Here is a 15,935-nt window from a genome sequence, read left to right on the forward strand (position 1 = left end):
GCACCAAGCCTCCAAAAGTGGGTTCCCTCTCCCCTGTGCCGTGACTCGGATTTGAACCGAGGTTGCTGCGGCCACAACGCAGAGTACTAACCACTATACGATCACGGCAAGCTACAGAGGACATGTCCAGTGTCTCCTGATTTCTGTCCCCTCTAGCAAAGCCATGCGAGCATTGCCACCTAGTGCAGATTGACTACAGTGTTCCACACGATGGCCTACCCCCTGGGGGGACCTCCTCCTCGGGGTTACTAGAGCGCCATGCCTGGGCATCCCTCAACCGAAAATGGCAATGCCAACAGAGAAATATATGCAGAAGATAGGCACAAATGTTATGGTGGCAGAAAAATATTCCTGCTCCTTTTGGTAATTACAGTCCGGTGTGGAAACCTTTCATTGCCTTCTGTTTGGCCAATGTCTATCTCCAAAGATACAATAATTTTGGACTGTGAATCTTCTATCTGTTTTCAATGATGGACCTAGTAATGGGGGAAAATCTGGTGAAAGGGCATTCAAAGCTACATAATTATTTTTAAAGCTGTTGAAAAGTAAGCATAAGAACACACGTTCCTCTCCTGCTTGAAGTCAGATTTGAACCAAGGTTGCTGTAGCCACAGCACATAGTACCAGCCACTGGACTGTCACAGCACGCTCGTACATTGTGGCAGATTTTGAACAGACATGGCAGAAAAAAAGATTTCTAGTAAAATATCAAATGTTGACAGCACTGACTCACCAAAGGATTTCTGTTGAGGCTTGAGAGTTAAAGTTTCAGTGTTCATAGTAGAGTTATTCTAATAATTGTCTTTATTAAAGATCTCATAGCTGCCATTTAACCTCACTTTTTAATTCTGACAATGTCTGTCTGACAATGACAACAAGATCGATAATAGCAAGTTTCTTCACAATTTTGTCAATTAGTTAAAAAAGTGGAAGGAATTGGTAGGTACACCAGATGGTTGTGCTGTCATTCAGAGGGACCTCGTCAGCCTGAAGAAATGGGCTGACAGGAATTCCATGAAGCTCAGTAAGTGGAAGTGCCAAATGCAGCACCTGGGGAGAAACAACCTCATGCACCAGCACAAGATGGGAGCTGACCAACAGGAAAGCAGCATAGAAAGCTCTGGGAGTTCTGATGGATACCAAGTTGACCATGAGCCAGCTAAGTGCTCTTATGGCAAAGGACAACCTTGGTTGCATCAGGCAGAGCATTTCAGCAGATCAAGGGAGGTAATCCTTTTTCTGCACTCAGCACCGGTGAGACACATGTGAGTGGTGTGTCCAGCACTGGGCTCCACAGTACAAGAGGGACAGGGACATACTGGAGTGAGTCCACTAAAGAGCCACTAAGGTGATGAAGAGCTTGAAGCTTGGAAAGCGTGGGAGAGTTAGGACTTCTTAGGCTCAAGAAGAGCAGACTTAGGGGGGGATCTGATTATTGTGCATAAACACCGGATGGAAGGGTAAAGAAGATGGAGCCATGCAGAAGAATGGCTGCAGAAGCATGGCTTTAGAATCTCTGAAGATCTGCACAATCCAGGCCTGGTATTAGAATAGGCCTGTAATCAGAACTGTACTGAAGCTACTGTGCTGAAGTTAACGAGAAAGGTAGCCTTGAGCTATTCTTGAATCCTGAGACCAAGTAATTATGTTGTGCCAACAGGCCGTGGCTGTAACAAGCTACAGCTGCTGGCAAAGCAGGTGCAGGGCCAAGAAAGGTAGGGACCGGTATGGGAAAATAGGGAGTAACAAACTACAAGGCTGCAGCACAGCGACTCAATTAGCTACATGGACAGAATGCTTATTTTAGTCATGATAATTAGGGGTGTGAGAACCGCGCGTGTTTAGAGACTACTAACAATTATATTTCTGCTTTACGAATATGCATGTGTATCGGTTCTATGTAGGTAGTGTTAGAAACTAATAAAGTTGAGCAAGATGCATAACTCATATTGAGCGTCTTCTTGACTCCGGCGAACCCTCCTTCCAACAGAGCGAGGCTCCTTTCTGTTGTATGCAGTGACAGGACAGAAGACAATGGGCACAAAATGAAATAAAGGAAATTCCTTTTAAATAAAAAATACTTATTTACTGTGAGGGTGGTTGAATACCAGATCAGGCTGTGGAGAAGTTGTGGAATCTCCATGCTTGCGGATACTCAAACTGGACACGGACCTGGGTAACCAGCTGTGGCTGACCCTGTTCAAGTCACAGTGGGACTTGCAGAGGGGCTGGCCAGCCTCAATGGTTCTGACTCTCAGGAAAGAAAGAAAAAAGAAAAAAAAACAAACAAACAACAACAACAACAACAACAACAAAACCCCAAAAAAACAACCAAGAGCAGTGCAAAGGTCTGAGGCCTAATAACCAAAATAAAATATTAGTGCTTGCAATTTTTTTTTTTTTGGTAAAAATTCTATAATGTATATCTATGCTTAACATCACAGGCAGTTGAGCAGAGGGAGTCCATAAGTGCCAAGAAATGGAATACTGAAAGCTTGACAGCATTCCTTGTCAACACCCACAAAGCCTGAGTGAGCCAGCGAAGTAAGCAATAGAGGCTGAGCATCTTAGTTGATACAAAAGCATTTAGGACAACTTTAAGTGTCTTTTTCTGTGTTTTCAGGACTGACAAAGGCTCTGTAACATGGATCTTGCCCTGTGCATGCATGTGTTACATTTCTGCTGGGTGTTAGAGGTGCCAAGTCATGGATGTGAATAGTTAAATGTATAGATTAGCAAGATTGCCTGGAATTTTCTAGCTTTTCTTTTTGCCAAGGTGAATGAATGTAGATTACACTGTTTCATCCAAACTCCCTGTGACTATGAAAAAGGAGTTGGCTAATTTTTCTTCTACTGACCACAAATAAATAAAAATATGTCAGTTTGCCAGTCTATTCAGACTGTGCTCTTTTTTTTGTTGCCTTTTTTTTTAATAACTCCACCAAGTATGTGCTGGCACAATAGTAGAAATAACCACTATTGTGCTGCAAATTAATTCCACATTTAGGAGTTTATCTTGTCCTGGTATTGGCAGTGCCCTGGGTTTGATCCAAAAGTCTAAATTATTTTGATAATCCAGAAGGCCACTTTTCGGCACCTGGACACATATGTACAGCTTTATTTGCATTGCTTTGTCAGATACTGTGTGCTAAAAAAATACTTTTACACCTGTAATACTCATGCATGGTCTCATGTTGATTAAATGCCTATCCACTTATGAAGGCATATTTATTTATGGATGTGAGGCCTACCAGCAGCCCGGTAATCTTTCTCTGGCACTTGCATTCCCTGTACTTCTCCTTTGTCGAAACCAGACCAGGTTATTGTCAGGGTACCCAAGGTAAAGCTACTGATTGCATGATACTATGTATCATTTAAGAAAAAGAGAGATTTTAAAAACAATTTAAGCTCAAAAGCATGCTTGTGACCTTAGCAAGCATGCTTCTGCCTTTGGTTCAGCTTGTGCATTTGTAACTAGTTAAACCTGACCAGTTGCCACTGGCACCACGGGAAAACTTGTCTCATTAGACAGCGTCAGCATGTCTGAATACATAACACCAGCCTCTGGAGATGCTTGGATTCGACAGCGTGTTAGTTATGTTTCTTTAATTGACTGTTGCTAAAAATTTAGGTAAGAGCTTGATGAATTGGAAATTGGGAATCTTGGCCTAGTGGTACTGAATAGGAGCAGGTCTCCTTGAAATAATCCTGGCACACTATGTTTCCAGTATTTTCTCCATTTAAAAATTATCCCAGAAGTGGCTGGGCCCAACTCCGTAGCAGAAGCAGAGGAAGCAGCTGTGCTAACGGGTGGTCAGGCTGCCTTACATTAGGGTAGGCAATGGTAAGGAAAAGAGGGTTCCAGAACAAGACAAAACCCAGACGCAAGTGGCTTTGAACTAAAGACACATCACCTTTTCTGTTTGAGGTGTCACTATTTGGCGATAGCAAGACCTCTCGAGTGTATAAGCACCCTAACTCAAGTGGCAGAGCAGACCTCTGTCCCAAAAGATCCGAGAGGCCATATGTAGCAGTTTTCGGTATTGCAGGAAATGTTAGTGCTACAGTTCAGGTTATGCTATCACTGCCAGTCACCCTGTCACCCTGCCACCTGTCTCCTACCTGTGTTACTGCCTTTCTTTCCTTGTGTATCATGACTTAAATTTTCACTGGACTGAATGTCTGTTCCCGTGTAATTATATCAACTTTAAGGAATCCATGGATACATGTGATCAGTTATTTCGCTCTTGAATGATGACATAGCATCCAGCAAAACAGCCCCAGAGTTAAGAGGCTTTTTCCTGAGCTATATTAACGATGCAGAAGAGCTAACTCAGCTAAGCCCTGTGCATTTTTCTGGAGGAAAAAAAAAAAAAAAAAGTGGCTCTTCTTAAGATGTGTGCATTTCAAAGAAAACTCTTTGATGAACTAAGTTCCACTGCAATAATCCTGATGACATTGTAACATTAAATGAGCCTGAAAAGTCCTTGGTGTTAAACTAAACACTTCCAACACAGTATTATCTTTGCCACTGATAAAATGTAGAAATTGAGCCTCTCATTAATTATTTTTTACTTTTCTGAGTTATTATGTGTGGACAGATTATATAAGAATTCAATGCAGCCTGCAGATTGTTTAGGATATATATGCAATGTAAATAGACAGTAAAAATATTTGGGTTTGAAGTGTATTAGTGTTTTTTCAATAGAGTGTTTTAAAAAAACTCTTTCCAAACTTTTTCAAAACCTGAGGTTGATGATGGACATCTCACAATTAATGATCACTTTTTAACTGAATTTCTCATCTTATATTACTACTGGCTTAATGTAAGAGCTAGTGAATGTTTTTTACTTAGACATGAATTTTCATAGTGTCTAAACAATACACTCGATAATAAACCTGCCTTTAAGTACATCTGGCTGGCAAATTAAACATATGTGAGCCTGGGGAAATCAATAAAGCATCCTATGACTCTGTTCAGCTGGTGTGTGGTGGAATTCTGGTGCAGAAATGTGCCTCACAAAATGCTGAGAATAAACGAAAGGGGAACAGTGACAGTGACTGAAAGCCAATACCTATCCCATCCAGCTGTGTGTCACTCTGCCTGGCACAGATATGCCAAAATTTGTCTTAATTTATGACCAGCATTTGGTTTACTTTTTGTTTTTGAAAGTTGCTCCAGTTCCAAGGCAGTTCAGAGGTGATATATCCCTCCATAATGAGCACATCAGACCAGAACAGACCGTTGTTCAGAGACTCCTTGTTTGAAATCCTACCTTTTATTCTCAGATTTCTACATATTTCTCAGGTTTCTACATATCCATGTAGATACATGGATAGCTACAATCAAGGCCATCTGTTTAAATGACCAGCAATGTCCCTCTTGCAAAATCCTCAGACTTTTGGGTGTTACAGTGCAGAGAAGCCAAGCAAATATAGATTGCTTGGCTCCAGACAATGCTGTACTGCATCCTTTGAGAAGAAATTCCTCCATCAAATAACTAAGGCCAATGGTGGAAAAAATTTATGAGAGCCACATTAACTTGATTTACAGCTTGTTCTATGGAAAGGGTAACCATGAGGGAAAAATACAAAGGAAATGTTCATACACCTCTCATGCAATGCCTGCTTAACATCGTATGTAGAGGACAGATAAAAATATTCAAAGCCCCTGTAACAATGAAGTACTCATCAGGTCATTCCAACCACATAACCAAACTGTATCTGGTCACGGATGGCATTTAAGTATCTTTCAAATTAGGAAAGGGATTTAAAAACCAAATTTTTAAATAACAGATTGTTGATAAAAAGAAAAACCAATTGAGAATGCATTAGACTCTCAGAAACTCAGCTTTCACAAAACAAGGGACATGACACCCAGAACATTTTTTAATAAGGTTTAGGTTTTGTTGTTGTAAATAAACAGATGTCTCTGACTTGTTCTAATGTGAAGATTTCTCTCAATAGAATCATGTTACAAGGAATGAAATGACCTCTCAGTCACATTTCTGCAGCCAAACAGCTTGTCATCTTGGTGTAGGCAACACTGTACCCTTTAGTGTCAAAGAGCAACCATGAATCTCCCCTTTCTACTGTGTGCATCCCAAGCTCCTGTGCTTCTTCAGTTTGAAAAATGTTAGTTTCCTGAAATCTTCTTCATAATAACTAGTTGTCTAATTCCTCTGATACATGAATAGTCATTAGCAGCATAGCATAATCCTGCTAGCAACATTTGCTACTATCCCATGCCTAGCAAACACTGGAGGCCTGTGGATCAGAAGTGGCACTGCTCTCTGCCAGGGAGTCTGCTTTGCTGTCCTGATGGGTATTTATCATAAAGCCTCATGACAGCCATGTTTGCCTTCCATCGCCAGCTCATAGCACCTGTGACTGGAGTAACTGCTCACAAATATTGCTGCTATAGCTTGGCATTTATCTTCAGCTGTGCTCATTGTTGTTGCAGGAAAAATGCTACCAATACCACACGCAAGAGAACAAAAATTTTTTTATAAGGGAACTCAACACAAATTCCTTTTTGGCTTTCAGCTGCTGCCCGTAGGCCCAGATTTCCAGTGTAAAATTATTCACAACACAATTAACAAGATACTAATAAAAAATAAGGTGGTCCATAAACAGTTCAGTTATGTAGACTGTTGTGCAAATTGATCAAACCTTCGTATAATTTTGCTAAAACTTGAAAAGGTGTTTCACTTTCTGTAAAGCTGCTTTGAGGTTTCTTTTCTGAGCCTTTTTAGGTATATTTTCTCTCCTGTTACCCTTAGTTTTTTCAGAGGAAAGTGAACTGGTCCTACCAGAACTGCTTTTACTCAGAGCTTTCCATGTTCAAGCCTACATTCATCATCTATACAGGACTACACCTTCTGTGGTTTGGCTATCAGAAAGTTTTTTCTTCTCTTCTGTTCCCAATGTTTCCTTCAGATTTTAAAAAGTTTTATTACTGAGAACACCCTCACAAGCATAGTAGATAGTATATTATTAATATATGACAACTTCATTGTATATAATGCTGACACAAACTTAAGCATTAGGCTAGTAAAATATTATTACTGTCAGTGAGATAACAGCAGTGGACCAGTGGGCCCATGAGACCTCAGATTTGTTCCCCTGTTGATACTGTCCCATTGGCAACCGGCAGATGTTGACTGCACACATGGTAGTGCTTGCCCTGCTTCTGTGATGCTTTTTGGATAGCAAAGAGAAGATTTTTGTTTTCTTTTCTTATGTGCCATCTCGTATCTCTGGGGATAACTCTTGTCAATTCACGTCTGACCCTTATATTGGCTGCACTGAGAGTTCCCTAATCACCAGCTCAAAAACCTATGCTATAAACTCTACATAAATGCATTTTCTATTCTTGGTAACAGAACAGTAGATTTTAAAACTTACTCTAATTTTGATTAATTAGTGTTAAAATAAGGGGGTTCAGATGATTACAGTCAGATTTTGTTGTGCTAATTACCTCTTGAATATGCTATTTGGGATTAGGAAAGTGCTGCTTGGGATGGTAAAATGAGAGCCACTGTTAGTAGAGCCGCTGTAAATTCTGGAAGTAGCAGAACTTGCTAGTCCTTTCAGTCCTAAAGTCAGAAAGAAATTACACTCCATAAGGTCTTTTACTGTACCTATTGAATACAAAACAAACAAATAAACAAAAAACACCCATCCAAACCCCACACATACATTGTTAAAAAATTCCCTGGTTATCTTATTTAATATGCTACAGGCAGCTACAAGTGCTTAAGATCCCATATTCATGATGTTTTGTTATGCTGCAAACTTGCAGAGTATAAAAATTACCTGCCTTCAATTTGCATGGTAATTAAAATTTACCTTTCAGGAGTTCATAAGAAACAGGCACAATAATGTCAAGCTTTTGGCTTCCTTGAGAAATCTAATCTGTGACCCCTCACTATGCATTTGACTGGTCAGAAAGAGATTTTCTTATGCTGAATAAACATTTTTAGAGAATACGTACTTTTAAAAAAGCTCAAACAATTGGTTGGTTGATATCTATAAAATAATACAATGTTATTGCCAGGTTAAAAATCAGTCCAGGATCTGGATAATATCTAAACTTCAGAAAGTAATTAAGGGCATTGATTAATACCATCTGATCCTGAAGATTGACTCACACTATTAAAATCTATTCAGTGACTATTAAATGATTGTGTAAACAGAGAACTATTATGTAATAGTGATTTCACCAGTTACGTTTACATTTTGAATGTTTGAAGGATTCAGATTATTCACTGACATGATCTGATCTGCCTCACTGAGAATCTGCCCTTAAATGGTACCTTTATTGGCAAAATTATTTATACTGGGGCCAAAAGAAAGTGAAAAGTTTTTCTCTGTAAGCAGGAATCTTGTTTACCAAATCTTTCTTCACCATGTTCCTCAATATCTTTACTTTTTTGGGGTACATCAGAATCATACTAAACATGATGGGGAAGAGCTTTTGTAAGGTTTGGGGATGTAAAGTGACTGCATTTTCACATGCTGTTCTGTTTGTAATTGAATTAAGTTTACCACTGCCAGCTCTCATCTGTTTAATCAATCACTGCTACATTCACCAGAGGTTATAACCAGTGCATATCTACCAGCATAACCAGCCATGGGTTCACCCTCTGAGGGGGCTCTCAGGATGATACATATTCCCTAAACTTCTTTCATTGTAGGAAAGACTGATGATGAGTGAAATATAAAACCTTATGATTTTGGAGGATGGTGGCAGGGAACAATAATATTAACCTAGCTCAGTTGTGCTAGAACGTCATGGTTGGTATCTTACCTGTCTGTAATATGAAAGGAACTGGGAAAATTGGCCATAGGCTTGCATCAGCTGACCACAGTATGTATGTCATTCAAGCTCCATACAATTAGGTTTTCTACCTGTAAAATATCTCTCAAAGGTACTGTGGGAACTTCATTTCTTAATGTTGACAAATCTGTTTCTAAGAAGAGAGAGTATATTGTCTACGATATCTAGATGTTAATTAAATTGTATTAATGATATATCAGTATCATTTAAAAATCAGATTAAAAAAAACCCAACAACTTTTAGGATGTACTAGTAGCTATTACAGCTATAGGGTCCTGGTAGTTATGCAATCAAGTAATTACCAAATAAATCACTACATAAGCTGTCTTAAATGAATATAATCTGAAAAAGTTGCAGTAACCCTGATCCAATTAACCTCTTCTTCTGCAATGACCAGTACCATGAAATGTTTATCAAACATGATCTTATCTTCTCTCATTTTGTGGTTCACCACCAGTGTCCTCGGACTACAGGGCACTCATTGCTGTAGTATTTTGTGAGGAGAGCAAAGCACTGAGAGACCAGAAATCTGACCTCTGTTCTCTCCCAATCCTCAGCAAGACATCTTACTGTAAATCCTTATTTTTCCTATCTGTAAAATCCAGACAACAAAGTAAAACAATCATGGCTGATAGAAAAATGCTTTGGAAATCATGGATGAAATGCATGAACGCAGGTCACCTACAACAGGTGTGTAATTTTAACACCAGTATATATAACACTGTCCTAGGTGTGGCTCCAACTGAAATGCCTAATAGCAGTCTCAACAATCATAATTGGTGGGAAGTATTTAAAGCTTTCGTAAGTATTAATCAATACAGTTTCATAATTTTTCTGAGGCATTACTGACCTATACAAACAGTAAGTTGAAGCAGAAGGAGGTAACTGCCATGCCTGTCATGACATAAATTTTTAAAATGACTCAATTGGCAGAATTGATCCTGACTTTAGACTTCACTGGGACTGACATTATTATTAATGTCAAACAGAACGTGGGACATTTTTTATATTACTAAATTACACAAATGTGCTTACATTTAGTTACACGCCATGAAAATCATTCCAAATTATTTATCTGTTAATAATTAATAACTTGTTTCATGTAATTGTAACTTACTATGTCTGGTTAGGCAACGTTTTATTCCTGAAAGTATTAACTTAATATTTATATTAACTGAACTTTTTTGCTGGGTAAAACAAGCTCCCTCTGCTGGATTTGAAGGGAAAAAAAAAAAAAAAAAAGAGTATGGATCTGCCTAAATAAGACCTGTGGACAAAGACTGGGCATTGACTGGGGATTTGATATTCGTTTTTTAAACATGAATTTTCTTATCCATCTTGCTTGTTAAAAGCACCACTTAAAGGACAAGGAGTCACAGCTTCACCTAGAAGGAGTGTTGAACCATTGATGAAGACTAGTGGCTCCAAAGGGACAAAGAGGCCTTTCCTGGGGCTAGTGTTTTTCACTAGTCATTAGAAAGCCATCCCTTTCCGTGAAAAGAAACTAAGACTTTGAATAGATAAGGAAACTGTTATGCCTCTTTTAACCCTGAAGAGCTTCATTCACTGCCTGCTATACCTCACATCTGCCTTTCCCGTGACAGCAGAAAAATTGCTGTCTTCTCTTTCGAAAGCATGAGACCAGTTAAAAAGTCATGAGGTTTGATATGAAATCATTAAGACAGCAAGAGAGCACATTTTCGGAGGGGCTGTGCAGAAGGGAGAGCAAACAGGTAACTACTTTTGGGGGTGTTCTTTTTGTAATGAAATATGAGATTATATCATCATTTTATTAGTATATTATTTATTAATTATAATTATATAGTTACAATTATTATATAATCCTGTGTCCAAAAGCTGTTTAAAAAACAACAAACATCATGAAAATCAGAATTTAATAATGACATGCAACGACACTACAATTCATAAAATCTGAAACAAAGTCCTCATTTTTCAAAGTTTCACACAAAACAAAAATCAGCTATAACAAAATCTGTCCTTCCTGAATACTCTTCAGCCTTTTGATCATTGCTGTCCTTGAACTCAGCATGTGGTAACTGCTGTGTATGAACCAAGGAGCTTCTAAGATGTGACATGTTTCTGTTCCAAGTTGTGAAGTCTCATAGATGTTTGTAACATTCTGTCCTTACCAGGAACTGTGACCAATTAAGCCTAGAAAGCTCTTTTGGACGGATCAGCTTGTCTCCAAACCAGACGGAAAGCATGTTCCGTATTAAATTGTGTAATTTTGCACATCTAATTTAAGGTCCTCTGGGAACTGTTTTTCATAAATCCCACTGCATCTCATTCCTCCTCCCTGCCTCTTGTAGCAGTCTAATACCCGATTGTTACATACCTAGACCTTTTAGGGTTTTATTGACATGACTTAAATTTTGACCCATAATGCACATATGAGTAAACAACAAAACTGAAACTGAAGAAGGAACAAAACTGTCTTTCTGCATACCTATGGGGACTCTGCTTTGTTACATAGTTACAGGAGGTGTACTTCAGCATAGCTACATGTTTACACCTGCATGTTACCTTGAGCTTCTTTATACCTAAACACAGGCTGCTAACCACTGTAGAAAAGCACTGTTCTTAAACAAGCTGGGATTAGGCTATGCTACAATTTTCTATGGAAAAAAGCTGCCTAGAACCACAGAATGGTTGAGGTTGGAAAGGACCTCTACAGGTCGTTCAGCCCCCTCACTCAAGCAGGGCCACCTACAGCAGGTTGCCCAGGACTGTGTCCAGATGGCTTTTGAGTATCTCCAAGGATGGTGACTTCATCACATCTCTGGGAAACCTGTGCCAGTGCTCGGTCACTCTCACAGTGAAAAGGTGTTTTCTGATGCTCAGAGGAAACCTCCTGTGGCTCAGCTTGTGCTCATTGAGTCTGGTACAGTCACTGGGCACCACTATAAAGAGCCTGGCTGCACCTTCTTTACACCCTCCTTTCAGGTATTTACATACATTGATAAGATCCCCACTGAACCCTCTCTTGCATGGGTGAGACTGGACTGGCCACTGCTTCCTTCATTGTGCTATATCTCTGCTCCAGTTAAGGGGAAATTATCCCTAGAAGTGTTTGCTCATGCAGACAAAAAGGGCAGCTCATCTATGAACAGGACATGCCTTTTAACGTGTCAGAGCAGCAATGCAGACATGCTGAAGCCAGATATTTACACTGGTTTTTGGAGAAATGTTTTCACTGACAGCATTAGATGGGGGAAGTCCTAGTAAAAACATTGCCGTGTCTGCTATTGGAGTTTCTTTGTGGTGTCCACCAGGCAACAGATCACCACAATTAGGTAAATCAATGCTAGCTTTTTTAACTCTAAAGTAATTCTTACTACCACCACTGAAAAGGCACTACCGATAATGCAGGACACCTCCCAGAACAGCTTGGAGTTAGAACAGCTGTAGTAAAGGATGGTGAAGTTATCTGTTGGAACTAGGTGCTTCTCATATGTAGTGTGATGCTTTCTTTATCAGATTCACCATTAGCATGCTATGACCAGCCTTTCTCTCGACAGAGTGATAATTCTAATCCAAAAAGCAGACTCAAACAAAGGAATAACATTTTAGGGAAGCAAAGAAAGTAACAAATTTCAGCATATGCTTGGATTCAGTTCCTTCAGAGTCTGGAAGCTAGAAAAGTTTGCTTTTTACTCACAATCAGAAGATTTATAATGAAAAAATTGCAAGCAAAAGATTGCTTTAAACACTTTTAGCCCCAGACTGATTCCTGGACAATGCCACAAGTATCCAGCAAGAGATTTCATAATGCTGATTATACCTTACAAGCCTGGCAGTCCAGACAGTTTTCCATCTACTATATAGTTTGTCTCTACTGCCTATATCTCACCAATCTGGCTGTAAGTATACTACAGGAGATTGCTCTGAAGGTCTTATTAAGCTCAGATGAACAGTATCCACTGCTCTCCTCTTGCTTATATGGGATATTATAGAAGGTGATCCAGTCAGATATGATTTGTCCTTGCTAAATCCATGCTCCCAATCACTATTCTCCTTCAGTCAGCTGGACATGGCTTCCAGGAGGGTTCATTTCATAATCTTACCATGGACTGAGGTGAGGTTGGCCAACCTGATTTTCCCTAGACCCATCTTCTTGCCCTTTTTGAACAAGGCTGTATGTCATTTACCTTTTTCAAGTCATCGGACACCTCTCTGAAACACCATCACACTTTGAAGAGGGTACCACGTGTCTCACAAGGACATCAGCCAGCTCCCACAACATCCTAAGATGCACTCTGTCTGGTCCCATGGACTTGTGTGTACTCAACCTGCTTAAGTACTCCTTAACTCGATCCTCCTCTCGCCCGAGTAATGCTTCATTCCCCAAGGCCTTGATAGTAGGTTTAGGGACCTAGGAGACCTGTAGACAAACACAGCCGGTAAAAAATCAAGGCAAAGAAGTCACTGGCTGTCTTAGCCTTTTCCATACAAGCTCTTACTGCTGCTAAGCTTGGGCTTTCCTAACTCCATCCTTTGTCAAAAAGTTCTTAGAGCTTTGGACTGGACTGTATAACTCCTAACATAGAGGCCTGTATGTTAATTCTTACACTGCTTTTGGCTGACCCATTCTTTGTTTGCTGCTGGTAACAGACAAAGGTGAAACAAACTGTTCAGTACACAGTCCCAGGGTCCAGGGCTACTGCTCAATGCCTCTCATTCCATCCTGCACTGCACCTCACATTAACAGCACTTGTCTGCTGCGTGAGAGCTTATGTAGCAAAAAATTTCATATTCCTGTACCTCAAAGAAACATGATTTGACATAATTCAAAGAAACTCTGAAACAATAAACATGACTAATATTCCCTCAATTTTATCTGCTGTGTTACACAGCTGAGCAAGAGTCATTCTACAATGCTGCTCCATCAGCAGCAATACCAAGTCTGCAGCCCTACTGAAAAATCACGTATAATTCACAGTTCCAGCTGTAGGTGGCACTGCATGATATTGTGCATGTTTTTTGCTTTTCCTATATTCAGGTTTCTTCTTTCCTAAGTATGGATAGCCTCTAACCTTTTCACAACTCATGACTGTGACAGGCAGCTGAGGATTTTTTTGCGAGAATGTAATAAACCAACACATAAGCAGAGGATTTTTCAAAGTTATGGGTAGTTCTGTTTGAAACATATTAGGCCTTGTTAGTTGAATATATTTTACTATATTTTTCCAACAAAATTTGATGTAGAAAATTCGATGGGTTCTTCTCAACAAGCAAACAGGGGACATGGAGACTAGTGTAGTATGCCGGTTAAGGCACACACAACAGGAACCTAGAAATGCCATAACTGCTTGAAATCTACCTCCTGCTTCAGTGCCACACGTGGAACCATGTACATTAACTTCATTTTTGGACCTTCAGGGATAGTCTTCTATTTAAGATTTTTAACCCGTTTTAAATTCTGTTTCTGCTGCACATAAAGTAAAAGATTGACAGTAGTTTTTCTATTATCAGCTCAGAACAGGAGCGGTCTGTAACAGATAGGTCTTTATGTCTTTACCCAGATGTTCATGCCTGATCTTGATGTAAAGCTACCCCTTGTGCATCTGACAGTAAAAGGGAGGGGGTGTTTTTAACTTTTCATACTAGAGAAGTAAAATGTTTAGAAATCTGCTATGCACGTTACTATCACTCTTCTATGTGCTCAGTCAAAAAAAGTGTAGATGAGGAACATTTAGAACAAGGTTTTCAATGAAGCCTGTTTTCTGTCAACATACTGAATACCATAAATGCTGGATCTGGAAACTATTACAACATTCATTTTTAGAAGCTGGAAAGTAATCATAATGTGATCTTGCAAACAATGAACTCTATTCTCCCCCTGACATACAGAAGTATTTACAGGCATATTATTACTGCCTGTGTATTCAAAGAAAAGTCTCTCATGCATCAACACAATAAGATGCAAATATCCACTGGGTTCTTCCACAATTACAGTGCTAGTTTCACCCATTTATGTTTCTTTATTTTTATTCTAACAGTAGATGGCAACATTTAGTTGGAACGTGGCAAACCTTTGTGAGCTTTACAAGAGTCATTTCAGTTCTGATTTTACTCATGAGACTTAGAGATACAAAAAAATAACATATAGCAGCATATAATTAGAAAACGTAATTTAACTAAATTGTTTAATTATCTATATAAATTAATATAGCAATTACCTTATTTTCTTCCAAATTCCAGCTTGCCCAGGACAGTTTTTGACTGAAAGACAGCTGTGCTCTGACAGTTTTTCTGGCGATTGGGAAAAATGTCAATGTCCTAAGGGTTAAGCTTCCTTTACACAAAATTATAACCGGAGAAAACCAGCAGGTTGATTTCTTAAAGTGCTATCAATAAAGCTTTTCCTGAACTGTACAGCTTGGATTCACATCTGAACTACCAGCATCTTGGGACATTTGGATCAAGTTTTTCAGTGTAGGCATTTATAATTCTCCAAATTTTACCTTGTCTGTTTCCCCAGTAGGTGCTCTGTGAATATTCCCATTTAATGCTGAAGTTAATAAGAATTCTCTTGTTGACTTGATGGAAATAGGAGCATCCTCTGTAACATTAAAGGACAGAACTGCTCTTGGTTATTAAGATCACAGTAAAACTGAAATCTCCTAACACTTCAGAGCTTGTCTTGTAACAGATGTCCACATGCCTCCACTGCAGGGTCAGGCATAAGGTGAAGCAGTATGTCTCCACTCACCCAAGATGGCCAAGTATCCACATCCTGGGCTGTATTCTAGTCTTTGCATACATACTGAAGGTACTTGTGTAATGTCTGGCCTTGGCAGAGGAGGTCAAGGGTTTAGGAAAGGAAATGCAGCTGCTTGAAGCTCTCTAGATATGCTAGTCAAAGTAAGGCTACGTGTGTATTTAATTAGAATAAGCAGCACTGCCTGAACCAAATAATTGCCTCATAGATCTGTTCAAGCAAAATATTTTCTTCAGGTTTTAATTCTTTTAAATATTAAATGTAGAACTTTGTGTAACTTGCATCTCTACATGTGTGATACTTTGTCTGGATCTGCCTTAAAATCTTGGGCTTCAGTTTCTCAACAACAAG

At 39.3% G+C, this 15,935-nt stretch overlaps 1 protein-coding gene and 1 non-coding gene across 8 annotated transcripts in view; one reads left to right on the forward strand and one right to left on the reverse strand.

Moving 5' to 3' along the window:
* NFIB (nuclear factor I B) overlaps positions 1-15,935 on the forward strand; it is a 274,440-nt gene that overhangs the window by 52,089 nt on the left and 206,416 nt on the right. The window lies entirely within an intron of this gene.
* TRNAH-GUG lies at positions 37-108 on the reverse strand. The gene has a single exon. It is a non-coding gene; the product is annotated as a tRNA-His (tRNA).

This window comes from Falco naumanni, chromosome Z (assembly GCF_017639655.2).
Source record: "Falco naumanni isolate bFalNau1 chromosome Z, bFalNau1.pat, whole genome shotgun sequence".
In the NCBI taxonomy this organism is placed as follows: Eukaryota; Metazoa; Chordata; class Aves; order Falconiformes; family Falconidae; genus Falco; species Falco naumanni.